At 38.3% G+C, this 11,329-nt stretch overlaps 1 long non-coding RNA gene across 1 annotated transcript in view; it reads left to right on the top strand.

Annotated features, from left to right (window-relative positions):
• The window catches only part of LOC108299692, a 20,393-nt gene that overhangs the window by 3,565 nt on the left and 5,499 nt on the right, over positions 1 to 11,329 (top strand). The window lies entirely within an intron of this gene.

The following is an 11,329-nucleotide window of genomic DNA, read 5'->3' as shown; positions in this document are numbered from 1 at the left end:
CCCCCAGCAGTTTGCAAGCATCATTTCATTGTTTCCTGGCTTTGTGAAGCATATTCACCATGTACTGGTATCAATCTCAAGGAAGGACTCTAAACACTGCACTAACATCACTTCACTTGCTTGAGTCTGGTAACATAAGAAGTTAAGTGAAGCAACTTTTTTACTCATAGATAGGCAGCAGAGGATCATAGAAGCCCGGGATTCATGACGAGCTGGTTCGCTAAGCCTCAGGAAAGCTGTCCAGGGTGGATGGAGTCTCCTATGCATATATCCCACTTTTCAGCACAGCTAGGGTCCCTGAAGGTGTGTTCCACCCTGGGTTTTATACCAGAGGAAACTGGATTCATTGGGCTAAAGTGTTGCAGGAGATCTTATTCTCGGAGGGACTGGAACAGAGCCCAAGCTGTTTTGGCCCGTTCCTCCTTATCTCAGGCTGTTGCATTCCCAGCACATTCTATAGTTATTCTTGAGAATTCTAAGTGAGAAAAGAAAGTAAGAATTGGTCACCAAGGTCACTGGGGACATGTCCATCAGGTTTCAAATATTACTGTTGGGAATTCAGCTGTCAGTCTTATTGTTACTCTATTAAAGGTAATGTGTCCCACCACCCCTGCCCCAGCTGCTTTTAGGATTTTCTCTTTTACTTTGACCTTCAAAATTTTACTGTGTTTATCAAGGTTTGGATTTCCTACAGCCTGGCTATCTTCTTCTGGCCTGTCTTCCAGATAGCCATTATCTTTTTGGCTGCTGCTAAGCCCCATTCTTGAATTTTTAATTCCAATTGTATTCTTCTGTTCCAGCATTTATACTTAATTCTTTTTAAAAAGTTTAGTTAGAGATTTTCCATTTCATCATATAATATCTTGAACAAATTAATCTCAATTACTTTATAATCTCTGAAACTCAAATGTCTCAATTTTGTGTTAGTCTGTTTCTATTGTCCGTTCTTTTTTTGTCGGTTTTTGGCTGTTTAATCTCCTCTCCTAGCATGCTTAGACATTCATATAAGAGCTGTTATGCTAATCTGGAGTTTTGTATGATGTTACAGTTTTCCAGAGGACCTGTTTTGTGTCTGGCATTAAGTTGCCCTAGGGACAGATCACCTTAGTCAGACCTAGGATTGAGATGATTTGAAGGTAGGCAGATTTTGTGAGGTCGGATTTATTTTGTTCACCATGATGCCTAGGGTATAGCCAGTGGGAGTCCCAACTGAAAGCATACTGTGGTTACCAGGGCACCTTCTCTGTGGTGATCTTGGAACTCCAATTTCTGCTTCCCTCCCCACCTGAGACTGTCAATGCTCTGTCTAGTCTTTCAGTTGCTACTTTCTGATCTGGCGTTCAACCTTTTAGCTGTTGCTTTGAAACCTGTGAACACCAAGAGGACAAAAGCAGTGATGAATACTGGATTCAATTATCTGCAGTTTTCTCTCCAGGAATGTCCCCTCAAGTCCTCCTCAAGTGCTCCTCAGCTTGGTAGTTCTCTGAAGCCAACAAATACATTTTTAAAAGTATCTTGTCCGAGTGTTCTAGTTGTTTTCGGTGGGAAGGTGAGCCTTTAACAAACATTGCCACCATTGCCAGAAGTGGAGATAATCAGTTTTCTTTTTTTTCCTCACGAAGGGGTTTAGAGTCATGAGTGAAAAAAGGTGCTACCTAGTGAAAAAAGCTGCCATACTGCGTAGCCAGATCTGATCTGTCATAATGACTCAAGTCATAATGCATCTCCTACAACTGCTGAGTTGTTTAGAGAGGATTTTAGTTTGAGGTAGCAGAGGTTGTGTTCATGGGCGAAAAGGTCATAGACTTATATTTCCAGCCCAAGTGTCCTCATTCCTCATCACCAGGCGTGAGACTCAGTGATCATGGCAGAGCCACCATCTTCGCCGTGATACCCTTTCACACCCTGTCCCTGTCTGCTCATCCATCTGACCCATCCATAATCCCAGACTCCCCTACTTTTGGCTATGTCTACCTATTTCCCCACCCTTTCATCCTCCCACTGGTTCCCTTTTGCCTCTAAACCCAAGTCTTCTTCCTCTTAGTTCCACTGCACAGACCCATGCCTATGTCAGGGAGGGAGAAGGGAGCAGGTTCTCGAGAAAAATGTAGTGAGTGATAATGAGGTACACAGAGTGCTTGTGCCTGTGACGTCTTCATTAGAAGAAACATAGGGGAAGACCTGGGGGCATAATAAATCTTGGGCTCCCTCACTCCAGCCTGCAACAGACATGGCAGTGATCTTGTCGATTGCATCAGCAGCCTTTAGGAAAAGTATAACAATGTTCTCACCCTCAGATTAATAGCTTTTTCAGTTTCTCTATTTCTCCTCTTGTTTAGAGGTTAATCGCGAAAAGTTAAGAACTCTTTAACAGGCATTTTGGAAAATCCAGACTTTGGGACACTCACAGATCAGTTTTTTTAACAAATAAATTGCAAGGGAAAATAATCTATACATGGAAGAAAGACAGAAAAGAAATAAATCAGTTGAAATGTATAGGCATTATTTGGATTCTTATTAAAATAAATATGATTAAAGTAGTATGTCTTTTATTAGAGAAATTAAAAATTTAAATATTAGCTGGACATTTGATATTAAAGAATTGATATTAAGCTTTTAAGTGTGATAGTGACATATGGTTACATCTTACAAATGTCAGTCCTTTTAGGGACACATACAAATATTGATGGGTGAAATGAAATAATTTTTGGGATGGGCTTTGAAATAATATGATTGGAGAAAGAGGGTAGGGATCTAGATGAAACAAAATTGTCCACGAATTGATAGTTGTAGAAGCTGAGTAAAGAGAACATAGGGGTTTATTATACCATTTTCTCTACTCTCGCATATCTTTGAAGCTTTTCATAATAAAAAAAAGGTCTCTGTATCTCTGGATAACGTTGTAGAAAGAATCCCCAACAACTAATAATGCAATTCAAAACTCTGTTCATCCCATTTGCATAATAGTCCCCAAATAAGGTCTCTAGCATAAAGAAGCTTCCAGGTCTAAAGAACATAGCACATATTGTGGGGTGGATTTTCAATTTTGCAGAAAATGTGTGTTGGTTTGGAGCCTATTCTCTTTTAGGTTTAGTGCTTATAAGAGATCATCCTGATTATTCTATTTGTGTGTGTGAGTGTGTGTGTGTGTGTGTGTGTGTGTGTGTGGCTAATACCCACTTCAGTGCCTTTGAAACAGGGTTTCAACACGTACTACAAGATTATCCCCCTTGTTTATAGAACAGTCCTGGTCCCGAATATTTTAGATGGAGCATGAATGGATGAAATGGAGTTTCATAGGATTTCTCTTTGCATAGATAATATTAGCTGAATCTATATTGGGTGTCAGGTGTTAGTATTTCACATGCAATATTTCCTGAAATGTTCATAATTATTCTATGGAGAGGTATACTCACTATATTATCTTTTTTTGAGACAAGAAAACAAAAGAAAAGCCAATGCCAAAGCTCTAAAGACATCTTCAGGTTTGCTAGAATTTAAAGGTATCTTATGGGGCTGGGAAATGAAGTGGTATTTAAGTTCTTCTCCATCTTGGGTCTTTATTTGCATTACAAGATTCCTCCCACCTTCACCATGAAGGGCATTTTGTCTTTCCCAGGCCTTTTGTTTCCCCAATCATCTGCAAAATGAAACTAACCTAGAAGACACTGGAGTCCTTCACAAAACACTGATCTATTTCCCTCCTAAACTCACTTTGGCCACTGTCTCATGCCCAGGAGAAAGCCTTACACTGACAGTCAAGAAGCTGAGCATCTTCTGGTGTTCTTCCAATAGCAATGTAACAGTACCCATGGCGAACAAGATCTCGGGTCATCACCAAGGTTACAAACTTCTGTGGCTCAGGAAAGCCCGTCTCTTCTCTGTCTTCAATGACCAAGAAAGGGAAGAAAATGTTTGTACCACATGCAGTTGTGAGGTGTTCTGAAGAGGATTCCAGAAAGCTTTATGGAAGGTCATTCCCAGAATGGCAACCAATTCATTTCTCTCTGGTTGGGAAGAAAAAAGGAGTAAATCTCATTGCCCTCCTAATGTTAGCTCTCTAGAGAAATTGTTGAGGTTCCTGTGAACAGATGCCCTGCCAAACAGCTGGATACCAAGAGCTAGGAGGATAGCAATAGTTCTGAGTCTCTAGTCCTATCCCTTGAAAGAAGAGCCTCTGCCAACAAATAGTTTATGGGGCAGTGGAATCCTATTGGCTGATGAGTGTTGCTCCTCATAGTGATCTGAATATTTCTTAGAAATTGACCTTCTCTTTACCCCTGGTGCTTGATTCTAGTCCGGTGACCTCAAGACAGCGACAAAGAACTGATCTGCCTTATTGCAGGGATTTCACATACTAGGTCTTTGGAATGGATGTCTCCTTCTGAAATCTATTCTGCAGCCACTCCAGCATGGTACATATTTCCAGATGACTTTGAGCTTGGCTTGCCCCAGTTTTAGAGTTCCTCTCAATGGCATCACCATCCAAGTTCATAGACTGAAACCAACATCCCATGGCAATAGTCACCTAGTTACAGGCTTCTTTCGGTCTTCCGCCAGGCCCCTTGGAAATAATTCAAAAATAATGAGCATACCTGGAGAACTGTGAAATAAGCCTTGCAGAATTTTCTAGGATTTACTCTTTTTTCCCCCCAACCAGAGAGAGGGAGATGAAAAATCTTCTAAGGATACTTTCTGGATTATTAAGGTAAAAGTTTTAAGCACTGCCTTTACAGGATGGGACTCTCTACAAAACAGTTCTTTTAGCAACAATGGTTCTAGGTGCCTCTTGGTTCCCTGACTCCTCTGTTAATGTGCTAACTCAGAGAAGAATTCAGAGAGCATATATCTTCCTTCTTGCCACCTTTTAGTTTTAGTTCAATTGCTTATTTTGCCCAATAATACCACAGAAAAACAGTTTTAAAGAAAACAGAGCTCTTAAGAGAAGTTGTGCATTTCTCTGTTGGTGTGGACTATCCCATAAATCTGTCTGGGTCTCTTGAATTCATATGCAAATAATTTATCAAGGAAGTGCTCTCAGGAGAACAGGTAAGGAAGTGGAGGAACCAGAACAGGAAACAGGAAGAAGCCATTCACGTTGCTGTGGCTGCATAACAAATTACCCCAAAACTTAGTGACCTAAAACTATGGCAGCACCCACTTTACCTGCAAATATACAATTTGGGCAGAAAGGCATGTGTACAGCTTATTTCTGCTAACTTGGAATCAGCTAGAGTGGCTCAAGTACTAGGGGTGGGATTGTGTAAGACACTCTTATGTCTGGTGGTGGAATCTGGCTGTAGCGTGATGCCTCAACTGGGGCCGTCAGCTGGAATATCTCAATGTGGCCTATTCATAGAACATAATATTGAGAGAAAACAAACATGGCAAAATGATACCATTTTCAACATGATACTGCATATAGAAATGTTATGAACAGCCCACTATTATTTATAAATCCATATATACATAGTAAAAGTATGAAAATATGACTAGATACATAATAACCTCAAAGTAATTGTATCTGAGTGATGTAGTTTGGCTGTGTCCCCAACCAAATCTCATCTTGAAATTAACTTGTTGTGGGAGGAACCTGATGGGAGGTGATTGAATTATGGGGTAGGTCTTTCCTGTGCTATTCTTGTGAGATTGAATATGTGTCACGAGAACTGATGGTTTCAAAAATGGGAATTTTCCTGCACAAGCTCTCTTTTCTTGTCTGCCACCATGTGAGACGTGCGTTTCACCTTCCACCATGATTGTGAGGCCTCCCCAACCACGTGGAACTGTAAGTCCAATAAACCTCTTTCTTTTCTGAATTGCCTAGTCTTGGGTCTCTCTTATCAGCAGCATGAAAACAGACAAATACACTGGGGGATTATAGAGGTTTGAACTTCATCTGTGATATTTTATGTGTCTAAGAAAGATCAGAATCAAATATGATAAACAATTAACATCTGTTATGTATGGATAAAGAATCTATGTGCTATTTTTTCCTTTTTTATTATTATGTTTTAGTATTATAGAGACAGGGGCTTGCTATGTTGCCCAGCCTGGCTTTGAACTCCTGAACTAAAGCAATTCTCCCACCTCTGCCTCCCAAAGTGCTGGGATTACAGGTGTGAGCCACCATGCTTAGACCAAATTTTTCCTTTTATAAAGGAAAAATTTGGGGAAAAAAGAACACATTTTAAATTGGGATGTTTACAATTGTACCACCTAAAAAAAGGCAATAGTGTTGATGTTAAAACAAAATAACAGAGAACGAATTTTAAAAAAGATGAAATAATGGAGTGTAAGGAAGTTAGAAATGAGTTGGAGGTTAAAATCTGTAATGAAGTTATGCAGGATAGTGCACATATGGTACAAAATAAAACTTTTCTCAGAATATGGAGGGAAAAAAGACAGAGTAAAACAATGAGGGGTAGGGTAGAGAAGTAAGCCCGAGGAATGAGAAGAGTGAAAATGACAATTGGTGCCGTTGAGGAAGAGCTCACCCTCCGTGTTGCACAAAAGTGGTTATCAAAGATGTAATAAGCAGAAAGTTTCCTGAGGCAAAGAAAGACTTGAATGTACATGGAAAGGACTCACAGGGGTCCTGATAAGGTCCATGAAAAGAGGTCTACCCTTAGATTCTTTCTGTGTCTTTTGAATTATGAGGCTAAAGAAATTGGCCGGGCACAGTGGCTCATGCCTGTAATCCCAGCACTTTGGGAGGCTGAGGTCAGGAGTTCAAAACCAGACCTCTTTTTGTATTTTTAGTACAGATGGGGTTTCACCATCTTGATCATCTGGCCAAGATGGTGAAACCCCATCTGTACTAAAAATACCAAAAAAATTAGCTGGGCTTGGTGGCAGGCGCCTGTAATCCCAGCTACTCAGGAAGCTGAAGCAGGAGAATCACTTGAACCCAGGGGAGAGGTTGCAGTGAGCTGAGATCGTGCCACTGCACTTCAGCCTGGGTGACAGCGTGAGACTCTGTCTCAAAAAAAAAAAAAAAAAAAAAAAAAGGAAACCTCTTTAAGCATCCGGGTTCAAAATTAGTCTACAAAGGAACAAAATCAGGGTGGCCTCAACCCTAGAGAACTAGAAAGGCTGTTGCCACCTACAGAGTTCTGAAGGTTAAGAATAGGGGACGTCACAACCCAAGAATTGTCTTAATTTGTGAAGACAATATTAAAAATTCTGCAATACGCCAAGTTGTACACAACTGAAAAAATTACTCAAAGTTTTACTCTAGTCAACTGAAGGATCAAGGTCTTGGAAGCCATGATATAAAAAGATTTACAAATAGCTTCTTATTCTGTTTAGCTTCCATAATAAAAAATCTAATTATATTGGATATTTTCAAATGGATTTGCAACCCAGAGGTAAACCTAGGGTCTGTAACACTTCCGTTGGTTGTTATTGTTGGTTTTTGCTGTTTTTTCAAAATCAAGAAATACTTGCTTTTGGGTAATATTCTTTACCTCATGGTTCAGATGGAATCGCCTTCTACTTAAAACAATACAACCCACTTCTTTTCTAGTCCAAAAAAGGGCCTGCAATATTTAAATGACAGGGCATTGTGTCTGCAGAATTACTAAACTCAGAAAGTATTTTTTTTTATCCCTCCATTGAAACTGATTTTTATTCAGCAATACAAAAGCATTGCATTGACAAAGAACTTGAGTAATAATTTTATGTTTCTTAGAACTCATTTTGAATGACCTGAGTATATACGTTTCTTTTTGTAATTATGAAAAATGAATAACGTACCAGTGGCAGATATAATCTGTGATTAAAACCTCCTTTATAACATCTTCCAACTAGGAATTGTGAATGACTCTTCTTGAGTTAATTGTACTTACAATCAGAATATATAATACAATCTTAACCATGTTAAATTATGCATAGAAAAAGGACTTTAAAGAAATAAAATAGTAAATGAGGATATCTGAGTCGTGAGATTCTGGGTGATTTTAATTTTCTTTGTGTATTTGTATATTTATAATCAACTGTATATTTCTTGTCAGAAAAATGAATGCTATTATGAAAATCAGCATAAACAATTTTACCTATGCCATATGATAAAATTATGTGACTATTACACATGAGGAGAGGATTGAGGGGTACACTACTGTGTTAAATAAAGAGTCTGCAGTCTTTGGATATTAGAGCTACAAATGATTTATCTTTTTTTTTTTTAAAGACTTCATGTGTGGCAAGACTATATGTTTCTTTCCAACTCAAAGAGTTCTTTATTTTACAAATATTCTAAAATAAAATATATTTTATTCAATGTAGCAATGCTAAAATGGGCATATATAGGAAAGATATAATATACTTTCTATTTTTAATTCTTTAAAACTATAGCCCTATCCTCTTGTCAATAAGTTGCTTTTAAAATCAATGACAGTCCAAACAGTAGACTAACACAATAATTTAAATATAAATAATTATAATAAAGATACTGTAACGTAAATAAAATATATAATAAAACTATTTTAATAAACATTATTGTTTTAAGTGAAATAACGATAAAATCAATACTTTTAAATACAAGTATTACAATGAAGCTGAAGATCTGAATTTCAGACTTGAAATTCTAAACCACAGGGTTTTAGAGAAGAAAAGATTTCTGAGTTGATATCATATCCAACTTCCTTATTTGATGGATGAGCAAACCGAGTGGGGAGAGAAGAAATGAGTAGCTCTGAGTTTCACATTAATTTGCACTGGAACTCAGGGTTCCAGATTCCCTGCACAGTAATTTTTCTTCCCATAACCATGCTCCTAGTGAGGATGGCCTTTGAGTGTGGATACAGAGGAGAGTGACATATGCAAAGGTAAACTGGAGACTGTTCACCTGCCTGTCTTCCTATACAAAATAAAATGTGGACTATTTTTGTGTTTGCAATTATGTGAAGCACCATTTGATTCTCATGTCATAGCTCCATGGCTAAAACTTCTTGGTGACCATCTTGAAAGGAGGCAGAAAGTCTCCAATGCTGTCCTTGCTCAGAATGTCACTCTAGAATTTCACTGGAGGAAAATCTAGGAACATTCTGCTGAAAGCTAAGTAGCTTCCAGTATTAAACTATCAACATGTATTTAGTTTCTCAACTATTTTCTAGATTAAAATCAGTGCAAAATTTATGTCAAAAGATATTTCAGGTTTTACTGAACCCACCAGGGTTGCCAAATGTTTTTTTAAAAATTGATCAAAGAGTCCATCTCTAGATTCTAGAGTCTGGAAGACAAGAGAGAGAAGAGTGATGAGGAAATAGATCTTAGGAGCATGGCAGTGGTGGGCTGGTGCTAACAGTGATTTCATTTGTAGTGGGTAGGCATCCAAGGGTATTTTGGGGAAGTCTTATTTCCCAAGGCAATGTATTCTAGTCTTATGAGAGTACTGTCACAATTTTTTTTTGAGATATATTTGAGATTGGACTCTGGCATGAAGTTTTTCTGAATATGAAGCAACATAATGACATATTATCTGGAATTTGAGGCTCTCCTTTGATGCAAAAGTGATCAGATTTACGTTTCCACTAGATGGCATTAGAAACTTCTGAAGCCATGAACTAATTACTAGTCACCTTTGTTAGGCTGTAAATTACACCTGCAGGTTTTAAGAAGCAATTGGCAATCGACTATCTGGTGTGTTTTAACTTTGATGCCAGGTACACAGTTAAGACATTGGTATCAGATCTCACCCTTGAAATAAATAGCTTCTGGGATTATCAGAATGTCATTCCACATCTCATGTTCCAAGCAAGAGTTTTGAAGGCAACATATACCCTCCCCCTCTGTAAATCAAAACCAAGTAATACTAGGTCCTCTTATCCCAGCTAGGCAGTCAGTTGAGGGCAAACATATTAGGTAGAAAGAGTAAACGAAAGCTTTTGTTTTCCTAGCATGCAGAGATTTTTTGTTTGTTTGTTTGTTTTTGCCATATTTAAAACATGAGGGTGAAAAACAACAGAAACCGAAGATTTATCAGCTTCTCTTAGTGGTGGTTTTAAGAAAACTGGGTAGGTTTTAAAATTATAAATGAAAACTTCTGGGGTCTAGAATGGATACATGTTGCAGTGTTTCTGAAAAGTCTTTGCCTCTTCAGATGCTCTGTGTAGCTAAACGAGGAAATCGTAGGTTCAGTGTGTTCGTGCGCGTATCTTTTTCTTTTCTCAGTGGTGTGTTTGCGTGCCTGCCGCTGCCACCATTGCCTGCTCCCTAGCCTGGCTTTCATCATTTCTTCCTGTTGATTGGTGTCACCTCACATGCTTAGAATGTCTGCCTGTCTGTTCAGAGTGTGAACACATTCCTCAGAATGCTGATCTGTTCGTTTCACACCAGTGTCAAAATGACTTATTAAATTCGGCACCTCCTGATACTCAGTGGCTGATGTGTTGCTGTCCAAACAGTAAATGACAATAAGCATATGCAGCTGGTGGGCCTAGCAAACTCATTTAATTTGATAAAAATGTCACCGCAACATGCTTTAAATCGCTGTCCTTTTCATCATTGCTAATTGCTAGCTATAGACCTTTTTCCTATGCTTAATACAAGTGTTAGAATACTACTCTTTCCAGCCTGATTAAGAATTAAAAAAAATGTAGAATTCCTTTTCAGTGGCAGCATTATTTCATCAAGAGATGGATTTTGCTCTTAATTAGCCAACATGCCACTAGGGAAGCTTCAGAGTCATGGGTGTGAAACAGCCTCAAGCAGGAGATCAATCTAAAGGAAAAAAATGGTGGCTGGGGAATAATTGGCAGCTCTGGTGAACGTGGGCTGGTTATAACAGTGACAATATGTTCCCGTTGAATATCACAAACCTCTCTCTCCTATTTCCAACTTGGCACATTTCAAGCTCAACAAAAGCTGAACAATATATCCCATGGTTATTTGTCTATTGTTTTATATTTTTTTCTTGCTACTTCATTGAGGTTTTTCATGTGTTGGCCTGACAATTTGGACATTTCTCCAGAAAGGATTAGGGGATTAAGAAGACATACAAATTCAAAAAATAATAATCCTTCAGTAGTTTACTGCTTAAAAACAGATCTGGAACTGATCTATACACTAGAATCAGGCAAACCTGCACTAATTTGCTAAACCCAAAGTTGATTTAATGCCCCTATCACCCGCCACCCACATACCCATACATTGAACTCAAACTTTTTAAAAAGATGTGTGCCAGATTGAACAGAAACTATTTTATTATACAGGCAAAATGGAGAAAAATTGCAACATAATTTCCCACCCAAAGTGAACTGATACTTAATTTGGTTAAAACCTACTTTTTTTTTCTTTTTTCTTTTTTTTTTTCCTAAAAAAGAAAGAA

Source organism: Cebus imitator, unplaced genomic scaffold (genome assembly GCF_001604975.1).
Source record: "Cebus imitator isolate Cc_AM_T3 unplaced genomic scaffold, Cebus_imitator-1.0 Scaffold23, whole genome shotgun sequence".
NCBI lineage: Eukaryota > Metazoa > Chordata > Mammalia > Primates > Cebidae > Cebus > Cebus imitator.
Note: the sequence above shows the minus strand (reverse complement) of the source record. Positions and strands in the feature narration are given on the sequence as shown.